Source organism: Pan paniscus, chromosome 16, assembly GCF_029289425.2.
Source record: "Pan paniscus chromosome 16, NHGRI_mPanPan1-v2.0_pri, whole genome shotgun sequence".
In the NCBI taxonomy this organism is placed as follows: domain Eukaryota; kingdom Metazoa; phylum Chordata; class Mammalia; order Primates; family Hominidae; genus Pan; species Pan paniscus.
Genome location: NC_073265.2, coordinates 28,243,625 through 28,263,004, shown reverse-complemented (window position 1 = coordinate 28,263,004; position 19,380 = coordinate 28,243,625). Strand labels below are relative to the sequence as shown.

General features: G+C 38.8%; 1 long non-coding RNA gene and 1 pseudogene across 2 annotated transcripts in view; one reads left to right on the top strand and one right to left on the bottom strand.

Moving 5' to 3' along the window:
* LOC134729065 (uncharacterized) overlaps positions 1-19,380 on the top strand; it is a 237,414-nt gene that overhangs the window by 94,111 nt on the left and 123,923 nt on the right. The gene's annotated exons all lie outside the window — the stretch shown is intronic.
* On the bottom strand, positions 10,594-10,684 carry LOC112437339 (small nucleolar RNA U3; annotated as a pseudogene).

Genomic DNA, 19,380 nt, shown 5'->3' with positions numbered 1-19,380 from the left:
TCTTCTTCTAAAATCCACTTTTCTAGATATGTATCCTCATTCCTATACCCCCAAAGCATTTAGTTAGCCAGTCATTATACCTTTACATTGGGAGCACTCATTAAGGGAGGAGGTGAGGCCTCTGAATGACTGAAGAATCCATAGTATTTCCTTCCAAAGTAAAATCTCTTTGCTCCCTTATTGGACTTAAGATTCTGTGCCAATAAGCATCTGTACTAGGGAATTGCTGAAGCTCAATGGGTAGAATGACCCATGTGTGTCAAAGCAGAAATGCTGAGCTCAGATGTGGCAGGCAGATAGTGTCAAATCCAGCAGGCCACTGGATAACCCTTTCCTTAGTGGCCTGTGAAGGGAAGCCAATTTCCCTTCTGCTTTCTGCCCACAGACATGCCATTCTGTCATCTTCCCTCATCTACTTTATAGAATACAGCTGCCCATCAGATGGCACTGCCCTGCTAAGCCAACCCGGTCTTCCCCAGTGGAAATTTTAGAGCTAGTGATCTTATTTTCTAATGAAAAGTAAGACCTTAAACTCTGAGTCAAATACAGGCCCTGGGTATGTTTTTCTGGGGCAGCATCTTCTGGGCGCATGTGTATCTACCTCTCACACCTGCACAGCGTTGCCTTTCCCAGTTCTAAGAAGAGGAAGCCAAACTCCACATGAACACTGGGCTGAGAAACAAGGCAGGGAGAACAGACAAGCCCTGGTGAGGTGTCTGTAATGCCAGGGCACACATGGTACCCTGGGCTGTCCAAGGGAGGTGTGACACTGTTTGCCAGGGAGAGTGGCTGTGCAGCCTGGCTCCCTACGCCCTGTCTGGCCTATGAAATTTGATCTAAATCAGAGAAGGCAAAAACATATTACTTTGACCACAATTCACATTCCGTAGGAGGAGACAGGATTAGAACATTTCTATTCTTGCCCAATGCTGCTAAATTTAAAGTCAATTTAACTGTTCACTGCAGTCTTCCTTCAAAAGACCAAAAGCAAGCCTCATTTTCTGGTGGCAAAATGCTCTGGAACATCATCATGAGCTGTGTTGTTGCGCAAAGGAAGATGGCAGGTCACAAAAAACAAACAGTCTTAAGCTCACAGCCAAGGCGCTTGCTAAACACCACCACTTATGCCTTTATTCTTACTCTCATCCATTTATGTCTGAATGTATGTATTTAAACAATAATTTCCTAAGCTTGCATTATATTAGAATATGAAGGTGAATGAGGCAGAGGCCCAGCCCTTGAAAGGCAAACAAACAGTCTAATAAAGACAGGCACACACATAAACAAATAGAGAAAATTCTCCATCAAATTAAATCTGGGGTGCTGATGGCTCCCCTCTCCTTTTCACTTCTGCATCCTTCCTCAGCTACTCTCTCAAATCTTTCATTTCCTGTTTACTCAAGGACCCTGCTTATCATTTGAAAAGCAACTCAAAAGTAACTCTAGCCTTCCTCTTTCAGGAAGCCCATGTGGATTTACCAGGTGAGACACAGGAAATATTTTACAGTTGACTTCACAATTACTTTCTTCTTATTCAGCCTTCCTCTCTAGGCTTGAATCTCCACTCTCCTCCCCTTTACAATTTTTTAAACCAACCTTATTCTGTGACAAATAATTTTTTTAGGTTATATTTAACTTCTTGAAGATATCAGCATCTTGACTAGTTTTCAACCTTCTCGTGCCATTCGGGATTTTCAAGGACTTCTATAGGCTATCAAGCTTCTGCGGACTCATTTACATTGACCTCATCAGATCTCTGTGACAGGCGTCAACTAGAAAAGCTCTTCTTCCTCCATTCAGCCTGAGATCAAAGATCCCTAGAGGGAAACATGGGCAGAATTGTGGTAGTTAAGGTCTTTGTTTGGAATTAACTTTTATTTCTGCTGGCCCACCAGGCCGAGGGTACTAAATCCTAAGGGTTATTTTCCTACCTCTACTTGAAATAATATTACATAGTATTATTTTATATAGGTGAAAAGGCCAGACTCTAGGTCTAAGGAATGGCTCTGAGCTTACTGTTCCACCTGTACCTGTATGATCAGCGCCATCAAATGAAGGAACTCAGGAGCCCTCTTTACCACCTCCTTCCTCCAGCCTTACCTTAGGGGACTGCTTGAAGACTACTGAGCATTCCCTTTCTGTGACATCACGTGCCTCCACCCCTCAACTCCAGTGGCTGGAACAGGAGGCTAAGCATCTCTTGGGCCTCTAGTATTTAAAGCTCTTTGCTCATTTCTATATGTGGGTCTTCTCCCCAGAGAAAAAGATGGCAAATCATCATGGAAGAGGGATGAGAGATTGAAGAACTAGAGTTAAAATTGGGGTTTGCAGAGGGTTACAGCTTAAGGAAACTTGAGAAACGACCTCTTAGAATAGAATCCTAGGATTGACTAAAAAGCATTTGCCCAGAAAAAAAAAAAAAAAAAAAAAAAAAAAAAAAAAAAAAACCTAAGGGAAAGAATTTAAGTTACTTGGAGTTTTCAGCAAAGAATTTGACGATTCTAAACTGTGGTGATCTGTACCCAGGAAGGAACAAGTCCCTGGCCTGGTCTCCTGCATCCCGAGGCACCTGAAACAGGAGACTGAGATCCCAGCATATTGAAATTACATTAACTGAAACGTTATTTTCTTTCCATGGAAAAATTATAGCCAGGAGATTAGGGTATGATTAAGTGCATTTCAAAGGAAAATAAACATTTATTGCAATAAATAACCATAAAGTAGATTTAATGATACTCTAAAAATACTTTCATAAATTGGAAAAACAGTGAAACTTCTTTTTCACCATGCCTGTATTTTCACAGAGCATTATATCAATGATTAGAAATCTTCACCACTAATTCAGGGGCTGTATTGATTCATGGCATGGCCCTCAGCTGACCACCTCACATTTCTGTGAGTCCAGGTCTTTCTCTGCAAAATGAGATACTTCTTTTCTACTTTCTCAGAAAGCATATTCTGAAAAAGTAACACAGTAAAGGGTTTTATCTCTTAGAAAACATGATGCTCACAGATACACAACCTTTATTTTTATACACAACCTTTTTAGCCAACAATTCTAAGTATACCCTCATTGTAACTCCCTGACGCAACATGCACGCAGGCACATAGACACACAGAGCAAGAAGTTGCAACAGATCCAAATAAAGTTACAGAGAAAAAAATATTGGAATGGGAGACCAGACTCAATATCAGTTCCATAGAACACAGAATATTTTAAACAATAGCACACTTCATTAAGTCAAGATAAACACAGGAGTTTCAAAATGTAGAGCAGGCAGCCACCAATATATTACCCCTCCACTCTGTGGAGCCATCATACTGTCTGTGAGCCATCTCAAAATATATCAGCTTCCTTGGCAACATTCCCCACACCAAATATGATCTCTCCTTTGCAATGCCCTTTCCATGGGTCTAATATACTGCACCATTATCACCTAGTGTTTATTTATAAGCAGCCAGTCATCACTTCTGGCTGGAATGTCAAAAGCTCTGTCTGGAGAGCTTTTGAAAAATATCATTCCTACCATCCACCCTCAGAAATCTAGTTTAATTGACCCTAGATGGGACAGAAGAAATCTGAGTTTACAAGGCTCACCAGGTGATTCTAATGCACTTGGGATCAAACACTGTGGTTGAACAAGAGAGAAGCTTTCACTTATCCAAGTGGAGAGAGTGAAAAAAAATGTACTGATGCCCCAAATATGTACCTTACTTAAGGAATCACTCTTATGCAAGACAGGCACAGCTGTGTCCCTGATGGCCCAATGTGTCACTCATCATGTTACAAGTGAAATTCTGCATTTAATTCTGTGCTTTTGGGCAGGCTGACCATATCATTTAGCCCTCAAACTAGGACACTTTTGAGAGTGAATTGCTTAGGTAGAACCAGCCAAACTGGGGCACCCTAATTATAATAATGAGCCACCCTAATCACGGGAGATCTTTCTAATTGGGAAACATTTACAGACTTTTGGGATACAACTTATTGCCCCAGAACAAATTAGTTTTCTCATTTGTAGAATGGGAAGAATAATACTTATCTTACAAGTTGGATAGATTTTTAAATGGAGACATTTATATGAAATACCTTTGTGAACTTTGAAGTGCTATATATATAAACTTTATATAATACTATTTGAGCAAAACAGTTTCCATCAGAGAGATGGCATGACTAGAAAGTGTTAATGTAGGAGAATTGACAATTATTATTCAGGACCCTCTTTTCTCCTTCAATCCCACTGCAAATTTGGAAGTCAAGTGAGCCAAAAGAAGAAATCCACAGATCCCTGTCAAAGGCACCCATTGTCCTGTCATAGGAAGTGTTACAGATCTAACATGTTAGGTGCCTTTTGCCAAATATTCTGGCACATATTTCTTAGAACATCGAAGAGAATTTACAACTGCAGGATGATATTTGCAAAAGTCTTCAGTAACCATTACCAAGCCTACTATGCTTTACAGATTAAAAGACAATGTAATTTAGAGAAGGAAGGGCCTTCAGAGATGCTCACCACTGCTAGCTTTATTTCCTTGGTTGTTTCTTAACCTTTCTCAGTTTCCTTATGCAAAAATAGAGAAAATGATGATCTCTTATCCTAAGGTTGTTCAAGGATTGAAGTGGAAATATTAGTATCTAGCACATGGAAGGCACATAATAAATGACAGCTATTGCCACTATTATCATCACTATCAGTTCTTGATCTGTTCAGTAACCCATGAAGCAAACAGTGCAGAAATAGCTCTAACAAAAAGCAGAAGAGCAGCAGAGGAAGAGGAGAAAGAAAAGGATAGTCATTTTCATTTTGCAAATGTGGATGGATACTGAGGCTTGGGTTTGTTATTACAAGTGACATGTCCTGTTGTATCCAGAGAGCATGCTTTACACAAGCCTGGCTGAAGGATCTCATTTGTCGTGGAGCTGCACGTTGATGGCATAGCACAGCAGGTGTCACACAGAGCCACAGACCCATTTATGGTAACCATCACCTTCCTCTCTCCTGTGGCCCTGTCCTTTGAGGTTATTTTCTTAACCTCCCTGACCATGCACATTTTACATCCACATCATGCCATCCTTAGTATTTAACTATGAGGTGGAATGTATCCCAACACATTTAGATAATTTATTTTTAGTGCTAAAATGTTTTTATAACCTAACCCAGATTAGATGGAACCTTTTCCTCTTTTCTAGTGCAAGACAAGCAATTGAAAGAAGTGGATGTGTTATTGCGGGCACAATGGAGCCACTGAACTGCAGTGCAAAAATGCAGTAAGGGATACAGATAGAAGAAGGAGAATGTCAGGAAAAGACAGCAGAGGTTCCATAGCTAAGGTCAGAAGGGACAAGGAAAGGGTGCTCCTTCTCTTCCCTATCCCAGAGAGATGAGGCAGGTAAAAGGAGGGCCATTGAGTTGGAGCTTTATGCAATCTAGGGTTCTTTGCTTTGGGAGTGGATGTATGCCTTGCAAAGAGGAGATATTCCTGCCTCTACTTCTTGGGAGGAGCTGGGTGAATGGATGTTGTTGCTAACACCCCATCTGCCTGGTTCATGGGTTTCTACATCTAAGTCTTAAAAGATCGGTGGGTTTAGCAACCAAAAGTTTGTTATCAAGGGCTTGAGAAGAATAAGTCACTAGGTCCTTGTAAAGAATCTTTCATTCTTAACTAAACTTGAAATCCCAAATCTCAAAATAAATATGAAACTAGGCTTCCTATGTAGCAAAGTGCCCTATAATTTTCAGCTCACTAGACTCTATAAATTCTAGCTTTTGAATTCACAGGCAACATTTGGATGGGTAAATGAATTCACTTGTCCTGAGATCTGGCTGCAAGATTTGGTACCTGATATGAACCTAAATCTGAGGATAGTGTTGGGAGAAACCTTCCTGACCCCAGTCTTCATTTCTCCTTTGCCTATTATTTTACTTGCATATGGTTATTTAAAAGCAGCTCATATTGTGGAATGTGAATCTCACCATTTCTGATGGAGTATTCCTTAGATAAAGAAATAGGGTAGGCAAAGCCAGTTAAACAGTCAGCTTGGCGGACTCCAGCAAAAGAGCTATTAACAAAATATTGAGATCTGTGGAAAGATAAAGTCCATAGAGTTGAAGCACTGACCTCTACACATTCATAATCAAAACATGAAGGTAGCAGAGTCTAGGATTTGTTTAATACTCTCCTATCCTCTTCTCTCCCTTTCTCTTATTTCCTTCCCCTTTCCTGCCCCCTTCACACCACAGACACACACACAAGACCTGGATGATAGCTTAATGGCAATTCCATACCCACTTTAAATCTACCCAAATTACCAGGTTCTCCCTGCCATATGCCAAGGTGCCAGTGAGCTTTCTGGTGCCACCCAGCAATTCAGAGTGGTTACGATGGTAAGATGAGAGCTGTGCCTCTGCTACAGTTGGCCTCACAAACTCCCCTTGCTTATGGCTTCTTAACTTTGCAATAATAAGCCCCTTGGAGAAAAATAAAAAGCCAAGGAATGAAGAAGGGATCCCAGACTAAATGTGAAAAGAAGAAAATAAAACACCCATTTTCAAATCATAAGACAGGAAAAAACAGGGGCAGGAACTGGTTGTTAAAGATATTGTTTTTATAGGACTCATGGCAACTAGAAATTCACTTTATGTATAAAAGACAAGTACATGCATTGATTGGAAACTGCATAAAAATTACAGCTGGCATTTCTGTTTTCCTGTTTTAATTTTTAATTACAAATTCATTCTTGTCTTCATAATATTTTCTGTGATTTGGTCATTTTCTATTTTGACTAGTGAAAGATTCTCCTACAAACTCAGAGTATGAATTGGCTGAATTGTACAAGTGCAATAGAGGAAAAACTCTCCTTCACTCACCCTTTTATATTTAGCCCTTTCTTTTACATGGCCCTAAGAGAGCTTCCCAAATCCTGTCATTATCAAGTATAAGACCCTTCGCAATTTCAAGGGTAGCCAATGTCCCACCACACTTTCAGACCCCATCTCAGTTTCTTCCTTGGTGTCCCTCTCATTTAACTTCCTTTGTTTCCATCTCCCGTCCTTTCCCTTGGCAAATGTTGATGTGCTAGGAATATAGCAGTGAAGACACAGAACAAAAATCTCAGCCCTTATTTAAATAGGAGAGACAGGCAATAAGGAAAACAAATACTTACATTTTGTTTCATGGTGATAGGTTAAGGAAAAAATGAAACAAAAAGCTGAATGATTGTTGTGTTTGCCTGGGTAGATCGAGTCGTTAAGGACTTCCTCCTTGAGTAAAGCAAGCCCTATCACTACTGGTGGTCGGAGGGCAAGTGATGTTAGGATGCTTATTCTTTTATTATGTCTCAACTGACACACAAACAACTTCCAAACAGCTGCTTGACACCAGGTCAAGGAACAGTGATCTTATTTAATATGCTTTGTGTTCACGGTGGCAGGCATTGTGAGGGAAGTAAAAAAGTAACAGAAATAAAAGACAACTTTGTTTTTATTTTGAAATTCCAAATAGATTCCACTTTCTTGAGGGTAGAAATCAGCAGTATGAATCATTATATGCTTTGAAAACTTGACAGAAACCATGCTGTAGAAAAACTGTGCCACAAGTAGGACATCAGAGAAGGCTCCATCTAGTAGCTCGCTTATGATCTATGATCTGAGCTTTAAAACACATGACATGGGTGTCTGGAAAAGGACATTGGAGGTGAGGGGAACAACAGGGCTCTGTAGCCCCGGATTCCTCAACAGAGTTTTAAAATAATCTATGAGCCAATGCATTTGGAGCTCCAAGATAATTTCCAACCTTGTCTCCAACTCTCTCTGCCACTTTCACCCACCATACGTTGTCTCCTTTCTTCATACCTAATTTTCTCTTTGGTAGTTTAGATAATTATGAGTTCAGTACTCAGGATCATGTTCTTTTCAATGTTTTTTTCCTAAGAATGTCATGAGCACCAGGCTCTTCATAGGCTACTGAAATGAGGAAAGCTCTGACCCTCCACTCAAGAAGTTGCTACGCTGGTAAGTGAGCTAACAACTATCCAATGATGGCATATAATGCTCACTCTTTCACAAAATCTGCTCTCCTTTGTTTTGTTTTCCCAGAAGAAGCTGCATTTCCAGTCTCCTTTGTAGGTATAGATAGCTTCAGTTCTGGCCAATGAGGCATATTCCAGAACTCTTCCCTAAAATTCATCTTTAGTTGATTTCTGCTTCTGGTATAAAACCAGCCTACTTAGCACAAATAACTAGAAACTTAGGCAAAATATATAAAACAAATCTTTCAGACATTGAGAGAACAGGCAGAGTGGGACTGTGATCACTGAGAAAAGGAAAACAGAGGTGAAGCCTACTATTGCCCTTGCTTTCTGCCTATAGACAATTTCTGGAAGATGGCAAAGGGAGGAAGATCCCAAGAAATGCAAAAGAAATGTTGCTAAGCTGAAAAGACAAATATTGAATTTGTGGGAGGATGAGACAGCCAGAATTTGCAGGGCAAATTATTGGAGAGTAACAATTTCTGTAGAGAAATATGCATAAAGGCCCCATTAACTATGCATGGATACAACAAAACTCCACAAAGCTGCACAAATAGTAACTGCTCAGGAAAAATACTACGGGAACTGTAACCTGCACAACTCCTAGAGTTTAAGCAAGGTTAAGAGATACTCAAATCCCTTCCAGCCAGAGCTGAGAAACCCCACTGAGCCTCAAGGAAGTCGGTAAAGAACCTAGAGAATCATGTGTTTGTAGTTTCGCTTAATTAGCCCTAGAGTTAGGGCTACTTTGGACAACCCTAACAAAGCTTAAAAATAAGTTTTGAATACATTAATATGATTTGCAAGTAACTTAATTGCCTAACAAGACAAACTTAAGCCCTCCTTAGAGAAAAATAATAATTAACACCCGTTATTATAACATTCATAATATATTTACTAAAAATTCACTAGACAAGCAAAGAAACACTATATTACCTCAAAACAGAAGAAAATAAGCAGAATCAGAAGTGACAGAGATAATGGAATTATAAGAGAATAATTTTAAATCAACTATTATAAATGTAATCAATATTTCCTAAAGGACAAGATAGTGATAATCATAATAAATCAATAAGAATACTTCCAGAGATAAAAATACAATATCTGAAATAAAATTTTTCTGAATAGGGTTAATAGTAAATTGATACTGCAGAAGGAAACATCAGTAAAAATGAAGACACAGCAATAGAAACTAAATTGAAGCACAGGAAGGAAAAGAAGAAAAAAATAAAGAGACTCAGTGACCTGTGGGACAATATCAAACAACCAACACATGCAAGATTGTTTTCTGAAAGGAGTTGAAAAAAAAGGTACATAAAATTTTTTTGAGTAAAGACCCAGGCTGCACGGTGGATGAATAACATACTCAGACACCGATATAAAGTGAAAGAGTGGCTAGGGAACCAGGCCACTCACAGAAAGAGTTGTAGCAGCCATATAACCTGACTAGCTGGCCCTGTGGGCATTTATTCAGCACAGATTTAATAACAAAGGCTTTGAGTCAACACACTTGTGGATAATTAATTAATGTGGTTGCCTTCCCCAGAGAGAGCAGTCCTACAAATGATCGGTCTTCGGACCACATGAGTCAACAAGCTCTTTAGATAAACTCCCTTACATTCCTTTGTACCTACTCTAAGCTATCAGCTCACGGTAAGAGGATAAGGCTGTTTTCAGCCATAACTCTCTTCCAAGGCTTTTACAAAACCTTCCTGCCTTCCAAGAAGGTTTGCTTCTCTTTCCTATAATTTCCTCTTACAATTTTTCCCACCGCCATGACTGAACTCCTACATCTCTCCCTTTTGTTTTTAGCATCAGGTTTTGTTGGAGAGTACAGATGTGTGCAGCAGCAGGTCTGTCAGGCATGGTGGTCACTGCTCGTATTCTGGCTTTGCATCTTAGAATTGGTAAATAACATAAGACAAACATGAGTATAATTTGCAACATTCTTTTCCAATCAAGGAGTGACTTGTAGTGTTACTTGGCAATTTAGTTTGATGTGTGCTGTGACTAAGGAACCCCATTGGAGGTATGTTAATCCCTCTCCGTTAAGCAGTTGTGTTGTTAGAAGCTGGGAAGGGGGTGTTTGTCAAAGTAACAGGGCAGAAGAAACGCGGATTTAAGAGATAAGTCCAAAAGAGTGTAGCAGGTACCAGTTGTAAGCAGAACGAGAGACTAAAAAAGGAATAAATTATTTGGAGTGAATGGTGTGTTTAAAGCAGGATTTGCTTAGCCTTCTGAGTTGTCTTCTTCAGCATTCTCTCTGGGTCCTGTGTCATCCACAGAAGCTGCATTGTCTGGGGCTGCGGGTCCTATAGGGTCATTTTCTTCATTTCTGGTACTGGGTTGGGTCCTAGCCATACCATAATATGGTTTGATGCATTGTGCTGGAATCCAAAGAGGACCTGAGGGGGTATGAACAAAAGCGTATCCTCTTCTCCATGTTAGCAAATCATTTGGGCCACACCATTCACTAGTGTTTACACCTTTCCATAAAACTGCAGGTTTTATGTCTTGAGAGGTTTTAGCAAAGTGCTTTTGTGACAGCTGATTGAAATTTATCATCTAAATTTAAAAGATAAAGCAGTGCTCTACACATTTGGAGAAACTTCTCTAGAAACAAACTATAGAAATGATCCCTGAAAGTATAGTCTTTGGGTAAGTTGAAATTGTTATAGTTAAGTTTCTCCAATTTTGGTGGAAAAATTGATGCAATTGGGTGGCTTGGTCAAGCAGTGATGTCATAACCCAAAGGTCTGCTTGATCATTGCCGTAAGCCAATGGGCCAGGCAGTGAGCTGTGGGCTCGAATATGTGTGATAAAAATAGGATGTGTACGTTGATCTAGCAATTGCTGACGTCGGAGAAAAAGAGCACGTGGGGCTGGCTCCAGAGTGGACTTAATTAGTGCTGTCTCAAGGTTCTGCAATAAATAAACAGAGTAAGGCTGGGCTTGGTGGCTCACGCCTGTAAGGCCAGCACTTTGGGAGGCAGAGGTGGGTAGATCATGAGGTCAGGAGTTCAAGACCAGCCTGGCCAAGATGGTGAAACTCCATCTCTACTAAAAATACAAAAACTAGCAGGGCGCGGTGGCAGGTGCCTGTAATCCCAGCTACTCAGGGGGCCGAGGCAGGAGAATCCTTGAACCTGGGTAGCAGAGGTTGCAGTGAGCCGAGATCACGCCACTGCACTCCAGCCTGGGCAATAGAGTGAGACTCTGTCTCAAAATAAATAAATAAACAAACAAACAAATGCAGTACGCAGAGTCACTAACAATATTGATGGGCTGAGCAGAAAAAGTCTCCAAAGCCAGTATTAAGGCTCCAGCCTCAGCTCTTTGATTGCTAGTAAACCCAGAACAAGTGAGGGAATTACGTGGTCTCCACCAGACTACCACTTTTCCATGTTTACCTGAGCATCAGTAAACAGTGTTAAAGCATTAGGTATGGGGGAGAGAACTACTTTTGTAGGCATAATTACAGGAGTACGAGATAAGAACTGAAGCAGTTTGTCAGCAGGGAGGGTATGTTCTAAATGGCCTGTGTCATCAGTGAGTGGTATCTGAAGATCTAAAGAGAGGGGCAATACTGCTTCAAATTGCCTTTGACTCAAAGGAATTCTTCTGACATCAGGGTCATAACCTAGCAACTGATTACATCATCTGCAGCCTGAATAGATGACTTTACTAAGTAGCTGGATATAGGGAGAGAGTGTTTTAGTCCCAGTATGTGAGCAAGAAACCCATTCTAAAAAGTGCAGTCCTGGGCTCATCTGTCCTATTAACCCTGCAGGGGAATGTTTAGTGGGGAAAATAAACAATTGGACAGAATATTGGGTGTCCATGCAATCCATTTTCCTTTGGGAAATAGCTTGCTCTATGTCTTCAATTTCCCTTTTTGCTGCAGTGGTCAAATACCTGGGAGAATCCAGGGCTATATTGCCCTTTAAGATAGAAAACAGGTTTTGCAACTTTTTGCAACTTATCAGTAGATATGCCCAAGATGGGGCAAAGCCAGTTAATATCACCCAATAATTTTTGATAATCATTTAAGGTGCATAAGTTGCTAGTATTTAATTTAAGCTTTTTAGTTCTTACTGACCGGGAAGTTAGTATGTACCCAAGTTATTTCCAAAGAGAAGACATCTGTACTTTTTCAGGTGCTGTGATTAAACCTCTTAGGTATGTATTCTTTAAGACAGAGGTATATAAATTTACAAGTACGACTCACCTTTGGGGCTGCTAATAAAATATCATCCATAAAATGAATAATTTTGCAGTCAGGAAATTCTTCTCTACTGGGGAGCAAAGCTTGCTTTACGTAATACTGACACATGGTAGGACTGTTTAGCATCCCCTGAGGAAGCACTTTCCAATTAAATCAGCAAGGTGGCCTCTTATTATTGATAGCTGGTATCGTAAATGCAAATTTTTTTCTGTCCTGTTCTGCTATGGGAATAGTATAAAAACAGTCTTTTAAGTCAATAACGATTATAGGCCATCTCGAGGAATCACCGCTGTGGATAGAAGGCCCTGTTGAAGGGGCCCCATAGGTTGCAAATTAGCATTAATAGCACGTAAGTCATGCAGAACTCTCCATTTACCAGACTTTTTGGGAATGACACAAATGAGCTAATTCCAAGGGCTGTTTGATGGTTCTATATGGCCGGCTTTTAATTGCTCCTCAACTAATTCATGGGCTCTTTAATTTCTCTCCCTTCAGAGGTTACTGTTTTACTTAAATTGGACTTGAAGAGAGTCACCTTAGGGGTAAGGGAGAAATAATAGTGGCCATTATTAGAAAAGGGTTTTTTAAATTCTTAAATTTTAGCAGAGAATTATAATCTGGGACATCACTTGTATACAAGGAACACATGAAATTTTGCTGTGGGCCACCTGCAGAGCACAGCGGTGTGGGTCCCAGGGTGGCAGCTGCATTGTGCTCGCTTAGGCACGACTTTCTGTCTGCGCCATTCTCTCCCACTGCCGCCAGGTGGCTGCTGCCGGCCGGCCAGACCCTGTGGGCCCAGGGCACTGCGAGCTTCCCTGCCCCAGACCCTTTTCTTCCGCTCATAACCTACTTGGCTGCGTGGCTCCGGCCTCTAATGCCTTTTTAAAAGTCTTTTTATAAGCATCAAAAGAAATGGGTTTATATACCTGATTGCCTGTTGATCTTGCATTACCGGGCAGGCTAAGAGCTCCCCTTCTAATGCTGCTTGCCTAAGACAGGGTCCCATAGCTGTAGTGTATCCCTTGTCTTTTATCCAATTTATTGGAGGAGGGGGCTCAGGCAAAACCTCCATTTCTTCTTTGTTATTTTTGCCTGGAAACAATGGGGCTGAGGGAGATGGAGGCGGGAAGGTAGGTGACGGTTCTTCCTCCTTCCCCTTTTTAGGCTCTTGGGTGTATAACGGGACCTGGGCCGCCCTAACTAAAGTCTATAGCGTTAGAGATGATACTGGGACCCATTGCCCTTGTGCATGATGTTGTTTAAGATTTCTCCCCACTTGTTCCCAGAGCTCTACATCTAGCGTACCTTCTTCTGGGAACCATGGGTTATGGAATACAACAGTTTGCATTAGGTCCCTTTATTGAGCCCGTGAAACCGAGGCTCCACTAGCTTTAAGCAGTAGTTTCAATACTCTATATACTGTTTAATGACAACATGTTTACCAATTAAATTTTAATTTCTGATTTTGAATAGTATGGAGGAATATTTATTTCTATAGATTTATCTTTATCTTGCTGACTTCCTAAACCCAATTATTAGTTCTAGAAGCTATTTCTATAGATTCCAAAGTATTTTCTACAGAAATAATCATGATGTCTGCAAATTACGATCATTTTGTTTATTAGTTTTCAATTTATTTGCATTTTAAGTCTTCTTTTTTGCCTTGTTATGCTGGCCAGAGCTGCCAATACAATAATGAACGAAAGTGGTGAGAATAAACACCCTTGACTTTTTCCTGATCATACAGGGAAAGTATTCAGTCTTACACCATTAAGTGTAATGCTAGCTCTAGATTTTCTACAGATGCCCTTTATTAAGTTGAGGACATTTCCTTCTCTCCCTAGTTTGGTAAGAATTTTATTCAAAAAGAGCATTACATTTTGTCAAATTATTTGAAAATATATATTGAGATTAATTTATGTTTTCCCCTTATTTTGTCTATTAGTATGAGCTGTGGTTGGGGATAATTGACTGCAAAAGAACCAAAAGAGCTTTTCTGGATTCACGAGAATTTTCTAGGTCTTGATTATTGGTGGTATTTGTAATCGAATTGTGAATTTACAATGTATGCATTTTCTTGGATGTTATACTTTTACATAGTTTATTTTAAAAATACATCTGGATTGCATTCTTGTCACCTTATTTTGTTATATCTTCCCCCATTCTGCTGCCTAAAATTTGTGCATAGTGATCAGAGCTCTAGCTGCCATCTTACACCTTATCATCTGATATGAGGGTGAGAGCCATGGATGCAAGGAATCCTAATCTCTGAGAGCTCTGAGAAACTAAGCTGCCGTATCTAGTCCTGCTCTGACTACTTCTAGATTTTTACCTGAGAGAAAAATAAACCTCAGAAATGTTAACCTATTGTTACTTTTTGGCAACCCTAATTTTAAATACTGAAATAACTGAGTGCAACATGGTACCATAAACATTTGATGCAGAGGAAGTACCAGGAACATTTAATAACGTTCATGATGAGTTATAACTAGTTGGGTTTCAGTAAAAATGCTGTTGGCAGGTGGTGGGGGGTGGGGGGCGGGGGAAGAGAGAGAGAAAGATTTGAAGTGGACCTTAGAAGTGAATATAATTTTAGTAGACAAATGTTGGGGAAACCAGCCCCACACCACCCAGTGGGTACCCCGAGTCCAGCAGAGACAGAGGAGTTAGGAAGAGACAGAATAAGCATTTAAAAGGTGGGTCCAGGGGACCGGAGTGTTGGAGGCTTGGTCATGGCCCAGAGCTCTTGGGCTCCACCCAATTTATTGGTTTACAAGCTCTTTGTTCTTAGGGCAGATGGAAGGGTGAGGAAGGGATGAAGAAAAGGATTAATCAGTGAAGGAGAACTCATGAGTCATTTGATAAGATGTATAGCAGTGGCATGTCTGTGAATTTCCTTGAGCAAAGGCGTGTGTCTAAACTACTTAAGATCTTTAACTTATCAGGACTGAAACTGGTGGGAGGAGGTTTCAGGAGGACCCAAGATGTTTGATTATACTCCACTGCTTCAAAGGAGTGTTATCTCCCTGAACAACCTGTGGAATGCTGCTGAGTGGTTATGCTCTCAGGGCATAAAGACATGAAGGCAATAAGGAGACTTTTCTCCTTGGAGGCTGCCCATGGCTTCCCATGGGTGTCTCACACAGGGGAGACCAACTCAACCGGCACCCCAGAAACTCTCTTTCCTACAACAAATGTGGTAGAAAAGCATTCCAGGAAAAAGACTGTCATTAAAATAGGTGCATAGATGATGAGAGGTAGAAGCATTCAGGTGATGTAGGGGACATGTAGGAAAATAAAAGGACAAAGGGCTAAGTAGTTATGCTGGAGTGCTCTGGAGAACCTGACTGGAGAGCTGGGATTCATTAAGCTGTAAGAAGTCAAGAAAGGTTTCTGGGCAGTGAAGTAATAGGTAAAATTAACCCACGGCAGCCCAGAGAGAAGAAGCAGAATAAATACAGGGAAAGCAGAAAGTATGCATAAGAAGCAAAACATTCAGTTTAGCTAAAACCTGGGATGTGTTGAGAGGAGTTGGGTATGGAATAGAATAACAACTTTGAATTATTGGCTTGGTATGAATTTATATCTTTAAAAAGCATAAGTAATTATTTCTGACTTAAAATCAATTTGCCTATAGAATGACAAAGCAGTTATATATTAGAATTAGTAAGGCAGTATGGATGAAAATACAAGATTTAAGTCTATTAACATAGTACAGACAAGAGAAAATAAGAATCAGGATCAAAAAATAAGGTAGGAAAGTTTGTGTAGTAATGAAATCAGGAACTGGAGAATGATCACATGTGAGGGACCCTGGGTAAGAGATGAGTCAAGGCTGGCTTTGAGGGTGCAAGTCTGAGATAGTCACTCAACCAAGAATGATGCAACAGAGGTAGTGACTTTCAGGATATAATTCCTCCATTTAACCCTGGGTTGTGACACTCTTCTCTAGAGAAACTAAATTATTCTGCCTATGCTGATACATGGAAAGAAGGGGAGAAGTGTAAAATGCAGAAAATACTATGATAAATATGGGAGACACAGGGTAATTGGAGTTTGAAAAGGAGAACGGATTTAAAAATAGGGCAATGTTTGAAGAGATAATCACTAATAATTTTCAAAGCAATGAAAGATACCAAGCAACAAATTTAGGTAGCTTTACAAGTATCAAGCAGGTAAAAATTATATAAAGGAAACATTACATGAGTATATAATACAAAATAAGAGCATTCAAAACAGAACAATTTAAGTCTGACAGCCAACTTACTAATAGAAAAGATGGAAGTCAGTAAGCAATGGGAGAATTTCTTCAAAGTGTTGAAAGAAAATAATCACCAGCATAGAATACACTTCTATCCCCATTGAATACATGCTTTAAAAAGGAAGGCAATATAACCTTGCTGGACAAATGAAACCTGAGATAATCTATCATTAGTGAAATAGGCCTAAAGGAAATAATAAAGGGTCTTCTTCAGGCAAAAAGAAAGGATGCCAGATGGAAGAATAATAATGAAGTAATTAATGAAGAAGAATATACACAACAAAAATATGAGCCAATGCGTTTCCCACTGTGCAACTTTCCCTCTCTGTACTTTACTAGTCCATAGAATCAGCTCCACTGGTAACAGCATGCACATTGATTATCTCTGCTTGCTCTATGATGTGTCAACCTTGGTGAACCCTTACTCTAAATAGGTATGTTTTCCAGACTGTTAGGAATATATCTTTTAAAACACTGAGATATTTTAATTGTAACCATTTGAAACTGACACTTCCAAACACACAGTATACATTTATATTTTTCATAAAAAGACATGGCAATTGTTTATTTTGGCATTATTTTATAAGATAAGGATGGGCCCATGGATGGGTATAGTGTGATTTTTCTCCCACATTAAGTAAACTAACACTTTCGTTTATTGAGTCACCTGTCACTTTAGTCAATAAGCATACCTGTAATAGCTTCTCAATCTATAATTTGATATTTCTAACCTGCTGTGGAATCAGAAAACAAGTGATCAGGCTTATTATCTGCTTGTTTATCAAACCTGCAAATACTAGATGCAAGATGAATTTTTTGGAGGGAGAAAAATGGCAAGCTATTTCCAAATTATTTTTTTATAAATTAGGTTTAATCTTGATAACTAAACTTTTAATATCTATTATTCATAAATATTTATACAAAAATAATCAGTGAAACAGCCACTAGAATTAGAAAACACATTAGTAAAGAGAATTCAACATTATATTAAGAAAATAATACATTACGACCAAGTAGGATTTATTCTAAGAATCCAATGATAATTGAGTGTTATGAAATTCTTTAATTCAGCATATTAATAGATACAAAGAGGAGAAATATGTAATAATTTCCACAGATATTGACAAAGCAGCTGAAAGAATTCTCTAATCATGCTAAGTAAGCATTAACATGATTAGAGTATTCTTTCGACCACTTTGTCAACATTTGTGGAAAAGGAAGCAATAAGAAGTTCTTCCTTAACGTGATTAGTCCTCAACTCAGCATCTCACTTACTTAATGGGGAAATACTGGGAACTTTCCACTAAAATCAGAAACAAGACAAGGATGACCGCTATCCACTACTATTCAACATAATAAGAGAGATACTTACCAATGTGATTTGGCAAAAGATGACAGAGAAATAGAATTGGAAAATAAAATTACCTCTATTTTCAGATCATATGATAGCATATGTGTACAATTCAAGAAAATGATAAAAACTCAAGAAAAATAGTAAAGTAACAGAAAATGTAACCAACGTAAAAAATCACACTTAGAAACAATAACCAGTTGGGAGGTATAATGGAAGGCAACCCCCTACTTACAACATCAATAAAAACAGAAAGTACTTAGGAAAGACAAACCTTTCTGAGGAAACCATGAAAACACACACCTGTGAAGGATGCAAGTAGACTTGAACAAATTTTTCCTTTCAATGCTTTTAAATTTATTTAAAAATCTTTAGATATTTAAATAATACTTAAAACATTTAAATATAATTACTAATTAAATATTAATATTTATATATAATAATTTTAGTAGTTTGAAATTCACTACGACACTTCTATACTTAAAATAATGTCACTGGCACATGAAAGACCAAATAGAACAAAATTAAAAGTCCCTAAGTAGTCTCAGGAACATGTAGAAATTTAGCATAATGCTATAAGTTATACGTAATGAGTTTCTCTGAGTTTCTAAAATGATTCTAAAACAATTTTATTTGCATAAAAAGATTGAACAAAAGAATGAGTTCTTACTGTGGGAAAAGAAAGTTAAAAATATAGAATCACAGTAGAAAAGGAAAAATTCTTCAGTGTTTGATTGGATTATAGAAAATATAGACACATAGATGTAGATAGATTAGATATGGCGGTAGATGTAGTTATTTCCCAGCTCTGTCAACTGCAAGGGACTAAAGGTAGTGATATCCGTTAGAAAGAAGCATAGCTAGTATTTAGGTCCTGACATCTAAACACTATTTCATTTTTTTCTAAAAGGAACTAATGATTCTTGGAGAAATGCTAATTGTAGGATTAGAGCAAGAAAAGCTGGCGGTATTTTTGAACACAAAGTTTTGGTGTTGTGCCAAAAATTAAAGGAGTGCTCAAAATCTGATGGGGCTATGTCAAAATGACACAGGAATCAGCTTAAAGGAGCTTTCCACTGACCAAATTTAGATAATTTTGAGCACAAAATTGAAATCTTTCAGTAATATAACATATTGAAAAAAAGGTGAATTCATAAGTTGATACTTATCCAATAAATAAGAACAAATGTACAAATGAATGAGTGGATATAAGAAATGGGAAAGAAAACCCTTATTTATAGAACAGTGCCAACTAATCATGTGTAAGATAGAATATGAAAATCTTCATTTTCCAATTATTGTAGTCATAATCGATTATATAAAGAATCATCAATGGAAGCTAAAATCATTGGTTAAAAGATTGTCAAGAAACAGGATATCCACTCAGTCTCAGATTATCAGTTATCAATTACATAGCAGGAAATATAAGGAAGACATTTTTTAAAATTTTTGTTTGTAGTTCCAGGGCATATGTGCAGGATGTGCAGGTTTGTTACATAGGTAAATGTATG